The sequence below is a fragment of the Ipomoea nil genome, unplaced genomic scaffold (genome assembly GCF_001879475.1).
Source record: "Ipomoea nil cultivar Tokyo-kokei standard unplaced genomic scaffold, Asagao_1.1 scaffold3030, whole genome shotgun sequence".
NCBI lineage: Eukaryota > Viridiplantae > Streptophyta > Magnoliopsida > Solanales > Convolvulaceae > Ipomoea > Ipomoea nil.
In genome coordinates this window covers 1,444,300-1,461,813 of record NW_017619458.1, presented here as the reverse complement: position 1 = coordinate 1,461,813, position 17,514 = coordinate 1,444,300, and the positions used below count along the sequence as shown (strand labels likewise).

Sequence of the window (17,514 nt, the reverse complement as noted above, 5' to 3'; positions counted from 1 at the left end):
GCAAAAATTTCTTCGACACAAAATTGTTAGTGCAATAAATCTATTCATGCTAACAATTTAATTTCGACATCTGATAAATCTGAGAATTAAAATTGATCGACCAATAAAATTAATTTAAACAGATAAGATCAAAATTGATGCCAGATACATTTCTAAGAAATTACATCAGATTGACTTAAGCAGGTAAAAATTAAAATTAAAGCTGATGACCATTCAGACTGACAAATCAATTTGCATGCACTGTTATCAACTTTTAGCATAGCTTATCAGTACATTCCCCCTAAATCATATAATCCCTCCACTATCATGATGCATTCCCCCTAACTTTTATAACCCTTCAAAACAATTAATCAAATTTCTACGTACCTAAGTTCGTAAGATAAAATTACTAACATGTACACAAATAAATTGTAACGCATTAATTAAATTAAATCACGTAGAACACATAGGTAACAAATTTCATGCAAATATCGTACACACATTTTTCAAATTTAAAAGTTCGAAATACTTAGCTCATTTCGATCATTCCCATTTCGTGCCTTAGAGTTGCAAAACGAGATTCACACAACGGTTTTGTGAGAATATCGGCAATTTGATTTTCTGTGGGAACATGATCGATCTTCAAATATTTCTTCTCGACGTGGTCTCATATAAAGTGATTTCGGACGTCAATGTGTTTGGTTCGCGAGTGGAGCACAGGATTTTGGGTTATTGCAATTGCGCTAGTATTATCACATAAAATACTGACATTTTCGCATTTAATCCCATAATCCAACAATTGTTGTTTCATCCACAAAATTTGTGCACAACAACTCCCAGCTGCAATATATTCGGCCTCGGCAGTGCTCGTAGCTATGGAGTTTTGTTTCTTGCTGAACCAAGAGACCAATCTTCCCCCTAAGAACTGGCATGTCCCTGAGGTACTTTTTCGGTCTATTTTTTACACCCTGCAAAATCTGCATCTGAATAACCAGTTAGTGTAAAATCTCCTTCTTTGGGATACCATAATCCCACATTGATTGTTCCTTTGAGATATCGAATTATCTTCTTGGTTGCAATCAGATGACTTTCTTTGGGCTTTGATTGGAATCTTGCACATACGCCAACCGAGTAGGATATGTCTGGTCTGCTTGTGGTTAAGTATAGTAACAATCCAATCATTCCTTGATACATCGTTTGATCGACGTCTTTTCCTTCATCATCTTTATCCAATTTTTGAGATGTACTCATGGGAATTTTGACTGAGGATTTTCCATCTATGCCAAATTTCTTGATAAGATCTCTTGTGTACTTGACTTGATTTATGAAATTCCTTCTTCAAGTTGCTTGACTTGCAGTCCCAAAAAGTAATTTAATTCTCCCATCATACTCATCTCGAACCTGTTCTGCATGAGCTTAGAAAATTTCTCACATAAAGATTTATCAGTACTTCCAAAGATAATATCATCAACATAAATTTGTACTAATAAAATGTGATTATTTTCTTGAATTCTATAGAGGGTTTTATCAACTAGACCTTTGGTGAATCCACAACTAATTAAGAACATTGACAAGGTGTCGTACCAAGCTCGCGGAGCTTGTTTTAACCCATACAATGCCTTCTTTAATTTGTAGACTTGATCACCAACGTCTTTTACCTCAAAACCGGGTGGTTGTTCGACGTAAACTTCTTCTTAAAGTAAGCCATTAAGAAATGCGCTCTTTACGTCCATTTGGTATACGATGAAATTCTTGTGCGCTGCGTATGCTAGGAAAATCCGGATTGCTTCGAGTCGTGCGACAGGGTCGAATGTCTCATCAAAATCAATGCCTTCTTCTTGCGAGTACCCCTTCGCAACTAATCTTGCTTTATTCCTAACAGTGATGCCGTCTTCGTTTGCTTTGTTCCTAAAGACCCATTTGGTGCCAATTACATTTTGGTGCGTTGGTCTTGGAACAAGTTTCCATACGTCGTTGCGCTTGAATTGATCTAATTCCTCTTGCATGGCATCTATCCAACTTGGATCGGCTAATGCTTCGTCAATTTCCTTTGGCTCCAGTTGTGATAGAAAGCATGAGAACATTGCATCTTGTTGTTGGTTCCTAGTAGATGATCGCGTCTTTACTCCGTCACTTGGATTTCCAATGACTAAGTCATGTGTGTGACTTCTTAGCCATTTTCGATTTTGTTGGAAACTTGTTGGATTCTCATAGTTTCCTTCTTGTTGAAATTCCACTTGCTGTGCCACTTGTTGAATTTCATCTTGTAAATTGTTGGTATTTCTTCGGGTTCATCTACTGGGATTTCTTCCATTTCGGGTGCAACTTCGGGTGTCGTCACGATTGGTACATCACGTGCCACAGTGGGCATTGACTCAAATTGATGAGTACCCATGTTATTTGTTTCTTCGAAATCCTGCAACATATTTTCCTCAAAGATATTGTTAGAATAATTTAATTTAGAATTACTTCCCTTATCTTTGACTTCTTTGTTGTTGCTTTCGTCGAACACAACGTAAATTGATTCTTCTACCACCATTGTTGATTTGTTGAATATTCTGTACGTCTTGCTGGTGGGTGAAAAGTCTTCGTTCGCACGTTCGCACGTTCGTCAAAAGTCTTTAAATAGGACTGTCCATTAACAAGTACAAAACATTTACACCCAAATGTATGAAAATAGGTGACGTTGGGTTTCCTCCCTTTCCATAATTCGTATGGTGTTTTGTTGTATGACTTGTGGATTAGACTTCGATTTTGAGTATAGCACGCCGTATTGATAGCTTCTGCCCAAAATCTCTTTGGTAGATCGGCGGCTGATATCATGACACGTCCAGCTTCTTTGAGTGTCTTGTTTCTTCTTGTGATGAATCACTCTCGTCACTGGATGATTCTTCGGATTCGCTTGCTTCTAACGGATCGCTTATTAGTGCCTTCCGTTTGTCCTTTTTGAATTTCTTTTCTTTCGACTTGTACTCAACCTGTGGAGAGTTAGAAGTATTCGAATTTTTGTTCACCTTGGGATGTGGACATTCGGCCATAAAGTGTCCAGGCTTTCTACAATTGTAACACACATTTGTGTAATCTTCGACTGGTTCCCTTCTTGATCTTCTATTTTCTCGAAAAGAATTTCCTTGTGGTGATCCTTTGTTCTTTCGCATGAACTTCTTGAATTTCCTAACAAATAAGGAAAATTGTTCGTCAGATAAAAAATCATTATTTACTACTGACCTTGATATAGAAGGTTGTTCGGCCATCAGTGCGGATGTTCGTTCATCACGTTCTTCTTCATTTCGTGTCTTCATCTCGAACTCATACGCCTTTAGATCACTAAAGAGTTTATCCGTAGATAATGTCCTTAGATCTCTATGATCGCGCATTGCGGTCACCTTCATATCCCAATTTGTAGGTAGTCCGCGTAACACTTTGAGCGATATTTCTTTCTGGGTAATGGTATTTCCCAGATCCGTGATTTCTCCAAGTATTTTGATCAATCGAGCTTCCATGTCGGTGATGCTTTCGTTCGGTAGCATTTTGAAATCTTCGAACCTCTTAATGGCAATGGTTAGTTTGTTGTCTTTTTCTTGGGTTCGTCGCCTTCACCGATGCTTATGAGCGTGTCCCATATTTCTTTTGCCGTGGTGCACTTTCGAATCTTTGGGAATATGGTGTCATCGACCATTTTGAACAAAATATCCTTGGCAATATTGTCCAAGTTATTTCGTCCTCTATCTTCCTTTGTCCATTCCATTTTTCGCTTTGGAATATATCGTGGAGCATTTGGATCACGTGGGGTAGCGGTATTAGCTTCCATAATTTGGATAGGACCATTTGTGATGACTTCCCACATTTCATCATTTAAAGCAGATAAGTGCACCTGCATACGTATTTTCCAATCATCAAATTTATCAAGTGAGAAAAGCAAATTTTGAGCAAGAACCATATCTCTCTTCATCTTGAAGTTTCGAGATCTGCCTAGCAGTCAAGAAATGACTCAAATAGACAACTGCTCTGATACCACTTGTGGGTCCCGAAAGGGTGGCGAGAAGTCTAGATGGGGGGTGGATAGACTTCTCTAACTTTTTCAAACTTTTTTTGCAAACAACACTTTGTAACTTCAACTCTAAGTAACAAGCATAAACAAGTATAACAAGTTAGAGTGTGCACAGCGGAATTGTAACGGCAAAGTGTTATGCTTTAAATTGTGTCGTGCTCAAGAGAGATTTTATACATGCATCACGTTAGAAACACTTGATATAGATGTAGGATGATGTATATAAAATTTCACTTGCATGCAAACGAGGGAACTATCAAACCCAAACAAATAAAGATACGCAATAAACCGTAACGGGTTAGTTCACAGATAATATAAGCATGCACGAAATATATATATGAGCAGTAAGTAAATAGACAGAGAGATTTATAGTGATTCAGAGGTGGTGTAATCCTCCTAGTCCACTCTTCTCCTTTCACTCCAAGGAGAAAATTCACTATTCTTCGATCACCCAGATACAGTAGTGAATAAGTGCCTAGCGACACTTCTCCGAGTGCTTCGCACAAAGCTACACTCCACCAAGGTTTTTCGCAAGCTCCTCTTGTTACTCCGCCTTCCCGAGTACTTCGCACCAAGCTGTACTCCTACACCACGAGAACTACGCACAAAGCTACGCTCTCACCGGGTTTTCACAAGCTCCCCTTGTTACTCTGCCCGTTACAACTGAGTGCTACGCACAAAGCTACACTCCAATTGGGTTTTTCACTCTCCCTGGTTACTCTACCCCTTTTCTACACTTAGTTGAAGATTTACAATAGAGATAAAATTTTTCTCTCACTCAGACTTGAATTTAATCGTGTATAGCTCAATATATTGCTTCTTGGCTGATTTGAATATTGTTTGCTTTTCTCTTTGTTTTTCAGTCGTATTCCAGTTGTTGTTGTCTTCAAGTCTCCTTGGGCATTTTATAGCAGATGAAAGCTATTTGCCCGTTGATCAACTTTCGATCTTGATCGTCCAATTTGAATTGTAGTTGATCAAATAATTTTGCCAACTTGGTCTGCAAAAATCATTTCGCCGTCTGTCAGAAGATTTTGAGAAATCTCGCCATTGCTCTCCTTTAATCTGACAAAGCTTTTCTTTGGAATGGGTAGCCTCCAAATTTGAATTTCTCTGGCATGACTTTTGTTGAATTATTGATCTGATGTGCCAAGTTGATCAAATAATTTATCTGCTGATTCTTGCTTGAGTATTAAAAAGATTTCCTTCGTATATCAGCTTCTTCTTCTCCTTCGACTTCTTCTGCAGAAACAGAGCTTCAAAATAATGTTTCTATCATGATGTCATTGCTCTTTTTGATGATGTCATGTCCCAATAGTGTATCATGGACTAAATATCACGTTCCATTGTATATCATGGACAAAATATCATGTTTTCATAAAATTGCTTTGGGTGGGAATTGAACTATGAACCATTTGCTTTGCTTAGCAAGGCTTCTTCCATCTCGACTAAATATCCAATTAATATAATCCAAGACTTAAATTATTTTGTCTCGTCTCTTCCACATATTCTCCACTAGCCTTACCACACTGTGATGTCATATTACTATCATGATATTTTCTTGTGACATTATCTCCTGATATTGCTACTTCAGGATAGCAATTCATCTTTACACCAAAATTGCTCTCAATAAAAATCAAACTGTGGATCATTTTGCATTAGGCATGCTTCAACAAGTCTTCTACCATCTCATCCATCTCAACCTTTGGTGACTTGATGCTTCATAAATGTGTTAAGCTGTGATCCCGCTTTCATTTATTCTTCCTTCAAACTGCTTTCACGTAGACTTCATGTAGGCTTCATGGCAGTGGTGCACTATACTTTGTGAACCAGAACTGACTCAAATAAAATAAAATAGGGGTCTACAAAATACATTTGCCTCATCAAAACTTATACAATATATTCCTAACAAGGAGAGATTTTATTCAATAGCATTAAACCTGGCATTTATACTGATATTTAAATCGGTCTGTGTAACCTTCATCACAGACAACCATTACTCTAGAAATTAATTCTAAAATTTAAAATTGAAATTAATTTGTAACTAATTATGTAACATCATAATTAATTCTCAGAATGATACTCTGAAGAGTGGTTCGAATGGTTCAAAACGTGAGTAGTTCGAAAGATAACTATATCGAATGATACCCGAAAGCTTATGACGGGACCTTTAGTTTTGATGTCAATAGATGGCGCCAATGTTGGTTTTACGGCCTAGGGTAGCCGTTCGGCAGACCAACACTACTGTAAAATACTAGGGTTTTAGATTGGACTAAGAGATGTTGAAAGAGAGACAGAATAACGAGATGTCATTAAAGACGATTTTGACCCTTTACATGGTGACCCCGAGGTGGCACTAGTACAGAATGCACAATACGCGTCCAAGCAAATGGACAATACGCGTCCAAAGTTGTTTGGATGCATATGCAGGAGACGCTGATTGTTTAAACAATCAGCGTCCAAGGTAACTTTAATTTAGACGCGCAAAATAGACTATAAGCGTCAAAAGTTCAAAAACTTTGGACGCGTATAGTATTTTTTTTAAAATAAATAAACACTATACGCGTCATGAACTTTGGACGTGTATATTGCTTATTTATTTTAAAAAATACTATACGCGTCCAAAAATCTTTATTGGACACCTATAGTAATTTTTTTAAAAAAAAATTATTTTTTTACAAAATTACCAATATTTTTCTGTACATTCCAGCATAACTACCAAATAATATATTTCAACATTAATCAATTTAAGATGCACACTACACACCAATTCTATCAACTACTACACACCAATTCTATCAACTACAACATACCAATCTAAAATTTCAATTCTAATAACATTTTACTACAAATAAACTACAAATTCTAAACGTTAACAATTAAAATAAACTACTTAAGATGTAATATTGTGATAACCTTTATCAACCGCATAAAATATCCTCATGTGAATATGTGATACCACTATTAAAACCTTTATCAACCACATTTGGGACAGAAGAGTATTCAAGAACGTAAATACATTGGAAGATGATAGATTGATAGTCAATGAGAAATATAAATAATCAAAACTGCTGATCTGATGAGTAAATCCTTACCCACGCCATGTGTCCATATATCAATTTTCACGTTGTTCTATTCGACAAGATGGAGATCTGGATGATGACCTGCATCCCAGAACAAGAAATCACATTTACTAAGGAGGTTAAAGTCATCTACAAATGAAAGCAATCTATTTGTGGAAGTTTTCACTGAAAGAGAAAGAAGGTAAGTGGTAAAGGGGAAAACCAATTTGTCTTTCAGTTTTTTAACTCAATTGGTATAAACTACAAAATGCAGATAACATTTATGGTAGCATTCAAAAATCACTGATTAATGATAAAACGAGGCAATTTATAAGTACTAAAAGTTTGTAGTTTTAAGCTCTACAATTTAATAGCAAAAAACAGAGAGTAGGCATAAGAACAGTAATGGGCATTCAAACCTGTGACATCAATGTATTTGCAGTTTCTTCAGTCATAGGCCTCAAATACTTTGTGTTGCATGGCACGCATTTCTTGATTGACAAATCTGACATATCAACCAAACAATAGAAAAACCACCCTTTTAGTACCCCATTCTACAGCCACCCACTTAAAAAAAGGAAAAATTAGAAACAAAAACAAACACGAATTAAAGGAAAGAATCAAAGAAAAAACAAAAACATGATTTCAAAGCGAGAAGGATCATGAAAACCCATAAAAATGTAGGAATATAACTAACCAAAAAATAATGGTATGCCCTTAAGAATAAGAAAATCAGAAGATTATTATGCAGGTTTGTCTGCTAAATTTTAAAAGTTTCTATTCCAAAAATAAACCCTTTCTCCTTCCTGTGGAAGTGTAACAAGTGGTCCAGCACAAGCATGCCAGAGTTCCTTGTACAAAGGATCATGTGAAGAAGCTGTAAAAGAAAAGCAATTGGTGATATAGAGAGGGTAAATTTAAAGGAAAGGAGAAATACAAATAATATGACTTCAGATAAACCCGAGCAGTTATTTCTTTCTATCACCATTCCAAATTAAATAATTGAGGTTTTCTAACACTATCACAATGCAGGGCATTTCATAAGAGTGACGAGATTAAATCAAGTATCACAAACAACACATATAAAGTCATCATTATATACCAGAAATAATTACATACCAAATTAACATGTCTAGGCAAAAAGCACAAAAAAAGTCTGAGTATGCAATGCCTTATTGTGACTTTGCAATCAATGATAATATAGAAATAGGCAACAAAAGATGAGTAAGAGACAAAATAAGGAACTGCTAGATCTACTAAACAGCAGTGCCTTGAGACCATAAGTAAATGCAAAAAAAAAAAAAAAAAACTCTTTTTTTTTTTTTTTTTTTTGCTCTATTGTCAAGGGAAAATTATGTGACCTGAGGTCACCTAGGCACATAACTTCATATCAAATTGCATCAACAAACTATCTGTGAAATTACAAACAAGAAAGCAACTCAAACCTGGATAAGCTCCTTTACTAAACTGATTTGCCACACCGTGAGCCATTATATAACTTGAAGTCCCCAAATTTGTGTGATAGTATCCCTCAACCAAATGATGCAATCTAATTGCTTGTACAAGATGTCATAGCTATGCGAAACAAGACAGATATAGATCTGATGAATGAAAACAAAAGTAAAAAATAATCAGCATGTTTAATGAAAGAAACTGGTAAATAAACAACATAGCATCTTAATTCTTAAACCCCTATTGGATAGTTTACAAAGCCCTTATTTACTTCTGAATTTGCTGCCATAAAGAAAACAAAAGTTTTGAAAAACCACAAGTCTTTAACAGCTTTAGCAGACCTTTCATGATTCCACAAACCTCAATCTCCCACCCTCACTATCAAAATATATGTATCAGGAAAATCCAATAAAACTCCTTATTACTAGCAGATATGGACCTTAAGCTAGACATAAAAAAACAAAACTTGTATGTTTTCTATCAGATCCCTAATTAAAACTCTATAACAAAAAGTGCAGAAATCGTTCACAACAAATTAGACATATGCAGAAACCAGAAAATCAGAGATAAGAAGTAGAAGAGTGAAATTAACAATAAAAACACCACCGAATCTTAAGATCAATAGCTAAAATTACACCAATTAGACACACAGTAACAATCAAGATTATTAGAGGAGATAAATCAAGATAGCCAAGTCAGCAAAATCAGTTGAGCTTCACAGTTAGTTTGTTTAGTTTGTTTCTTCAGTTAGCAGACTATTAGCTTCATGTATATAGCTTCCTTATTACTCTTCTTGTAACTCATGATGAATACACAGAAACTAGACACCTTTCTTCCTAATTCTTCCTTCTAAATCTTCACATGGTATCAGAGCCTTGATGCTCATCAGTGGCGTGGAATATACCTTCCGTCAACACCATCAGATTGCAAACCGGCCCCAACGCAATACCTCATCCGATTGCCGCAGATCCTGCTCCGACTCCAGCTTCCACGATTCCAGGGAACACATCGAATACATGAAATCAGATCAACTTTGATCCAAATGACAACACTAGTCCGTACTATCTGCACATGAATAAAAGTCCGGCATTAGAGTTGGTATCGTGCAAGCTGGATGGTAGCAACTATTATGAGTGGGCAAGAGCGATGAAAGTAGCTTTGTCTTCGAATAACAAATTTGGCTTCGTCAATGGCGCTGTCAAGATGCCAAGCACAGAAGATCAGAGATTCTTCTTCTGGGAACGCTGTAATAATATAGTTATGACCGGGATAATCCGTGTGCTATCGCCAACCATTGCGAGAAGTGTATTGTGGATCGATACAGCAGAAGAAATATGGAATGATCTCAAAAAGAGATTCAGCAAGCAAGATGTGTCCAGAATAACCGAGATTCAGGCTGAGATCTACCAAACCAAGCAAGGAAACAACAGTGTGAATGATTATTTCACCATATTGAAGCTGTTGTGGGATGAGTACCTCATACTGAGACCTGCACCTGCCTGCATTTGCACTCAGAAGTGTAAGTGTAGTGAAAATTTCTTAAATCTAGCCAAAACTAACCTTGAGAATGACATGTTGTGTGCCTTCCTCATTGGATTGGATGAGAAGTACACTGAAGCAAGGAATCAAATTATGTTGATGAGACCCTTGCTAGACGCAGGTGAAGCCTTCTCCATGATTTCTCAGCAGGAAAGGCAGTTCTCAATTGGGTTTAACAACCCTAAAACTCAGTTTGCTCATCAAAATGATAATCTGGCTGGGAGTGCAATGCTTGACAGGGGTGATAAACACTATCCCAATAACAAATCCAAATTAGTGTGCAGTTATTGTGGCTACACATGCCACACCATAGAGAAATGTTACAAGAAGCATGGATACCCACCGGATGGAAACCAAGAGGGAAAAATGTGGGATCAGCAAATCAGTTCCAAGGCAGTATACAAGAAGGCAATTTGACAGTCAATCAAGATGGGTACAAGAAGTATCTTGAATTTATTGAATACATGAAAAGGAAAAAAGGTACTCCTCTGGACATTGGATGCATTGGAACAACCCCTCAGGCCAACATTATAGCAGAAAATTTTGTTCCTAAGAATGAAACAAAAGGTAATGCTATTCTTACGATCTTCAGTGAATATAAGAACATGTGGATTCTTGATAGTGGTGCTACACACCATATAGTGTGTGATAGAAATCTTCTGACTAATCCCACAAAGATAAATGGAAAATATGTGGCCTTACCAAATGGAAACAAGGCTGCAATCTCGCACTTTGGCTCTATTCATCTGTCTAGTAGGCTTGTGCTGAAAGGGGTCTTATGTGTTCCAGAATTTTGTTATAATCTGATCTCAGTAGGTGAATTGACTAAGATATCAGATTATCATGTGGTAATGCATTCTAATAAGTGTGTAATACAGGATCCACACCTTGGGAGGATGATTGGTACAACTGAACTAATAGATGGCGTATATCACCTTGATGTGTCAGCATGCTCAACTTTGAATTGTATTCCTATAATGAATTTGTTATAGGACAGGATCGTGTCACAGGCCTACGAACAGGACTCGAGTGGCGAGCCGGAGGAACGGGGGAGTTTGATGATCTACCTATGGTTATAGGTAAAAGGGAACTGGAGAGGATAATAGCTAGAAGGCACAAGGATGTAAAACCTGAAGCTTTTCTGGAGTGCTTCTTCTCCCAATCTTTCATTAAACTGAAAGCCAAATTATCATATATTTCCCAGATGTCCCCCTTCTTGAAATACCTAGCCATCTATATATAGAAGATAAAAACTACCCACTACCTCTAACTACCTAGGAAGTGGTCATCCCACCACTACTACTACAATAATAATAATAATCTTACTATATAAAAAAGCCACAAGCATTGGGAATCACGTTGGAGCCAAAAAATCCCGCCTACTCAAAACACAGTCGTTTAGTATTTGTATAGAAATAGAGTTCTAAATACGCTGTTATACATTCCCCTGTGATAGCCATATTGTTTAAATATTATTTGAAAAGCGTTTAGCCGACTTTGGTATCCTAAATCATACATGTTTTCCGATGAGCATTAATTACATAAATTCATTCCAAGAAAACTGTTAGTATTCTAATGTCACGCCACACATTAAATATCCAAAGAATCCATGAAACTCTATTACAGAGTCTTATAAAACCCTCTGTAATATCTTCCCAGAACACAAGTCTGGCAGCATGAAGAAGCTAACAACATCCGCAATCATAGGGAGAAAGAGGAAGCCACAATGTGTTATGATTATGAAGGAAGCTATGCAATCAGAAGTAAGGAGGTTGTGTTTCAGGATTATGAGGTAATGTTTAAAATAGATTTCATAATGTAATATCCATCTCATATATATATATATATATATATATATATATATATATATATATACTGATTCATATTATTTTTGTATATGCAGGGAACATTGGTATCTATATATCATTGAGTCAAAGGGTGGGCTAAACAACTGCAGTAGATGCGAAAGGAGGTATCGATTGAAGATTTGAATAGCAGATATAAAAGGAAATGCACCCTTTCTCCTTTGGAATAGAGAGTGCAAATATGCAATCAGTTGTTGGGTGTTTCTGCTGCAAATTTGAAGGCAATGCATCCAGAGGTATATTTACTTAATAACAGTTAATTGTACAATTGTGGAAATCATATTATTAAATCCTTCTAATAATGTATGTTTTAGGCGACCTAGGTCATTCCATCAGAAATAGAGACATTGGTTTCACAGTGCATGATGTTTACGGTGGTTGTTATGAAAGAGAAATTCCAGAATCTCTACAATGCATTGCCTGTCATGAGGATAAACACTGACCAAAGAATGATTCAGTTGAATGCACCAGAGCTTCTGGAAGTTCATGTCAAGGACTTGAGTTTAAAATTTGAACATCAAATGCTTGAGGATGATGATTTTGAAGAGGTATATACAGTGTGTTTGACTTTTGAGTAATATTACTTGCAAATACTTTTTTGGTTTAATATTTTCTGTTTTTTATTTAAGGAATTTGTTGAGAGTGAAGAAGGGAAAAGTCCTATTGGGATTGTGGCTGCCGGTAATGGTGATGCTGTGGGTGATAGTTCTCTGGTGAAGAGATGCCTTCTAGATGAGTTCTCGACAACTCAAACATCAAAGTACATGTCCCTCGGTGTTAAGCTTGAAGGCAAATGACTGATTATAAATTGTGTGGCATGAAATGTCTATGGAGAATTATGGCTGTGTCATTTTTTTTTTATTTTGGGTTACTGTGTTGCAAATACAATTCCATTGCTTTTCTTTGTGTTTTGAGTTTTTGGTTACTGTTGGCACAACAAACAAGTACTAAGTGTTTCTTAAATAATTGTACCTCAGGGTACATGAAATATCTTTACTTTCTTGCAGGCTGCCACAAATTTGATTTCAAAATCTACCGTGTTGCATTGAAAAAGGATTCAAACAACTGTTATTACTAGCAGGTTAGCAGGTGGTTGCACTGGAAGATTGTGATCATTTGTAGTACTTATGTTGTATGGACTTCAAATTTTTGAGTCCATACAAAACGGTTTTTGTTATGAGGTTGTAGTTTTTCTCGACAGTAGAGTGTTGGTATAGGATAGTGATGTACTGAAAAAGTTATTTTCAGTATCTAATATTGTCTTATTGATCAAATAATACTTTATTTGTTGATTATTTATTTACTTATTATTTGTATAAGTAAAAAATCCTAATCGTAAGCAACAACGCAAGCACGATTACTTTATTGTTTAGATAAAAAAATCAAGAATGCTGCCTTAGACTGAAGATCATCATTTGCCGTAATAGTTTAGTAAGTATTGTTTTTGCAACACAGATAAAGGATTAAACATTCAAAAAAAAATTGAAAACAAAGATAACAAAGATAAGCTAAACAGGATTAATTAAATATAACAAGTCAAGTTCAAAATACTTGATGTTAACAACTAAGTACAACATATTCATGTAGTTAGCAACTAAGTACCACATACCTTTGACAGATGCAAATTAAATAATGCTCTCTGTTTAATTTCATTTTATGATAAGCTTTAGTACCTACGAAATTAGACACATCTTATTAAGCTTTAGCTGCTAATGCACATTAAAATTTATCAAAGCAGTTCTAAAATGTGAAATACTCATATACAAATGCTTATGTCGGATGCCATTATTTTATAAAACTGCACAGAACAATAATACACTACACACCAATTGAGTGTGAGTGCTAAAAGAAATATATAATTAAGATTATTCAAAAACCAAAATAAAAAACATGCAGGATGACTTATATCTATAGATACATAATACATAATATAGATACATATTGTTGATATTAACACCCTATGAAACAGTGGGGTATTCAACATTAGAATATTCCCATTTGAAAAAAATATATATATATCCACAAGCTTCCATGATTATAATAAAAAAAATACATACAAGATGAAAAAACTTAAATCCATTATGTTCTACGCCGGGAGTTCGGTTTTGATACCTAGAATGTTATGACTCCATCATATACAAGATTACCTTTCAAATTTCAAAAGTGACAGTCTCATGTTGGGTTGCTCTTGAAGAAATCAGTGTTTGTACATGACAAATTGTATGTTGCTGCAATCCTAAGGATCTATAAATTCTAATTTGTTATGAGCTTAACAAGAGTTGTACTTCAACAACTAATGTTATTTACCATGAAATTTTCAATAATTTGTAAATAAATTACCAATTTGCAATTTCATAATTTTTTCTGTGCCAATTGCAATATACTTTAAAAACTGTTTAAGATGTAATATCTATATTTTATTACATAACATATTGCACAATCATTTAGTTTATTACAATAATATCTAAAATTAAAAAGGATGCATTATTGACCGTGCATCGCACGGGTACCATGCTAGTAATAATAATAACAACTGCAGAACACTTGTATCATTTCCCCGCCCATCAAAATCACCTTGTCCTCAAGGTGATGGTACATAGTGCTAACGCTGGCTAGAAAGACGCATCAGCTGGAGTTCGCACGGCGGAGACTGATGCGGACTGCCCCCGGCTTTGACGGCGCTGGAGCTGTCTCGGTGTTCGTCGGTGGTGCTGCGTGGCTGCTGGAGGTGAAAACTGGCTCCTTTCCGGCCAGACCGTGAATCGCAGTAACAGAGTCGGCCAACGTTGTGTCGCCCATGACGACTGCTTTGATACCAAATGTTATAGGCTAGGATCACGTCACAGGCATAGAAACTTAGGAATACAAAAGGAAGCTTTTCTGGAGTGCTTCTTCTCCCCAAATGAAGCGTGTTTATGGAGTGCTTCTTCTCCCCCAAATGAAGCGTTTTTATGGAGTTCTTCTTCTCCCCCAATCTTCCATTTTATAAGAAGCCCAAAAGAGTTAATACCATCTGAGGTCCTCCGAGTATAGTGATTTTGCCATGTTTAGTCCTAAACTTTCAAATTGACCATTTGTAGTCCTTCGACTTTCAAATTTAACCATTCATGGTCCAAGTTAACTACTCATGGTCCTTAAAGTTTCGAAATTTAACCAGTTGTGGTCCTCTTGAAAGGACCATGGTTGGTTAAAATTTAAAAGTTGAAGGACCACGGGAGGTTAACTTGGACCACGAATGGTTAAATTTGAAAGTCGAAGGACCACAGATGGTTAATTTGAAAGTATAGGACTGAACGTGGCAAAACCACTATACTCAGAGGACCTCAGATGGTATTAACTCAAGCCCAAAAATACAAATTTCCCAGATGTCCCCCTTCTTGAAATACCTAGGCATCTATTTATAGAAGATAAAATCTACTCACTACCTCTAACTACCTAGGAAGTGGTCATCCCACTACTACTATTACAATATTGGTCATCCCACCACCACTACTACTACTACAATAATAATAATAATAATAATAATAATAATAATAATAATAATAATAATAATAATAATAATAATAATAACAACTGGTCAACTGTAGAACACTTGTATCATTTCCATGCCCTTCAAAATCACCTTGTCCTCAAGCTGATGGTACACAGTGGATGGTCATATCATTGCCATGCCCATCAAAATCACCTTGTCCTCAAGGTGATGATTAACAAGAGGTAGCTCCAAAAGCTTGACCATCTCTGTCCCAAAATATCTTCAATAATTGCATTAATCCATAGCAGCAAATTAATTGATTCAGCATCAACGGTTGAATTTGGAAGCAATTCTGCACAATTCTTGGTTGGCAGGTGTAGATTGATCCACGGCATATGCAGATCGTCGGACGTGCTTCCCCCGATGCTTGGCTGCCTGCCACCATTGTTTTGTTGCCGAAGATGACCGGTTTCATGGATAACCCCATCTGATTGGCTAAGGCATAGAAAGGGAGTGTGACATAGCTGCACATAATTCGTATCATGGCCCCATTGACAGCCTGATGTTAGGTCTGCAACATTCTTGTGGAAGCAACTTGAAGCAGCTATGCGAATCCACAACTTCCACTCTGTTTATAGTTTTCTTTTTCTTTTTTTTTTGGTCCCACAAATAATTTTTCTGGATTGATACTCTCAACGAAATCACCAATTGATACAACCCTGAGGTTGTATGTGTTGCTCTTCTTCGAGTCAAGAGCCAAACTCCGTGGATGTGCTTCGAGTGACAGCCCAACTCCCAATGACTATACTTCGAGTGATAGTCTAACTCCCAAAATATCTCCAGACGTCCATAAATATATTCTTCATTTATACCAAATTTGTTATAGGACAGGATCGCGTCACAGGCCTACGAACAGGACTCGAGTGGCGAGCCGGAGGAACGGGGGAGTTTGATGATCTACCTATGGTTATAGGTAAAAGGGAACTGGAGAGGACAATAGCTAGAAGGCACAAGGATGTAAAAACTGAAGCTTTTCTGGAGTGCTTCTTCTCCCAACCTTTCATTAAACTGAAAGCCAAATTATCATATATTTCCTAGATGTCCCCCTTTTTGAAATACCTAGGCATCTATTTATAGAAGATAAAAACTACCCACTACCTCTAACTACCTAGGAAGTGGTCATCCCACTACTACTATTACAATAGTGGTCATCCCACCACTACTACTACTACAATAATAATAATAATAATAATAATAATAATAATAATAATAATAATAATAATAATAATAATAATAATAATAATAATAATAACAGCAGAACACTTGTATCATAATTCTGTGAGTAGCAATATTTGGCATGCTAGATTAGGGCATGCCTCCCATGCAAAAATAAGATTCTTACAATATCTGAATGTAAATATAGATGGTGGAAAAGAAAATGTTTGTGATTGCTGCCTTTGGCTAAACAAAAAAGACTTCCTTTCATTCCTAGTAAATCGTCTACCACTGATTGCTTTCATTTAGCCCATATGGATATCTGGGGACTATATCATGTTAAAACATTGTCTGGACATCAATATTTCCTTACAATTGTAGATGATTTTAGCAAGGCTACTTGGGTGTACCTTATGAAGGGTAAAGATGAAGTGAGACAACTGATTTTGCTGACTTGGCTATCTTGATTTATCTCCTCTAATAAAGATCAATAGCTAAAATTGCAATGAAATAGAAAAAAAAAAAAAAAAAAAAGGCTAGGGTTGGAGGAAAATTTGCCTCTTTTCACCGCCAGTGTAGTATTTTTGGGGGGCATCAGAGTCGTGGCCTGAGGGGCGATTCAAATCGGAGAGAGTTCGTATGCCGCCGATCCGGCCGTTGCTGCTGGAGGACTTGGACGGTTTCTTATAGCACGAAGACATACTACTCTATAACTCCAGCTATAGACGGGATTCCAACGGAGAAGACAGATCTGAGATCTATTTTAAGAAAAAAGCAAAAGAAAAAAATATAAATAGTTACCTTTGGGCCTTTGAGATAGATCTGAAGGCAGAGCGTCGTTGCCGCCATCCCCAAGCTGCGGCAGAGCTTCCGGAGAGC

The 17,514-nt window shown here is 36.5% G+C and overlaps 1 long non-coding RNA gene across 1 annotated transcript; it reads right to left on the bottom strand.

The window, feature by feature from the left end:
- Nucleotides 1–2,451: 2,451 nt before the first annotated feature.
- Nucleotides 2,452–17,514, bottom strand: LOC109163612. Its single transcript, XR_002051300.1, has 3 exons — nucleotides 17,437–17,514; nucleotides 3,295–3,296; nucleotides 2,452–2,463 (listed from the first exon to the last, which is right to left on the bottom strand). It is a non-coding gene; the product is annotated as an uncharacterized LOC109163612 (long non-coding RNA).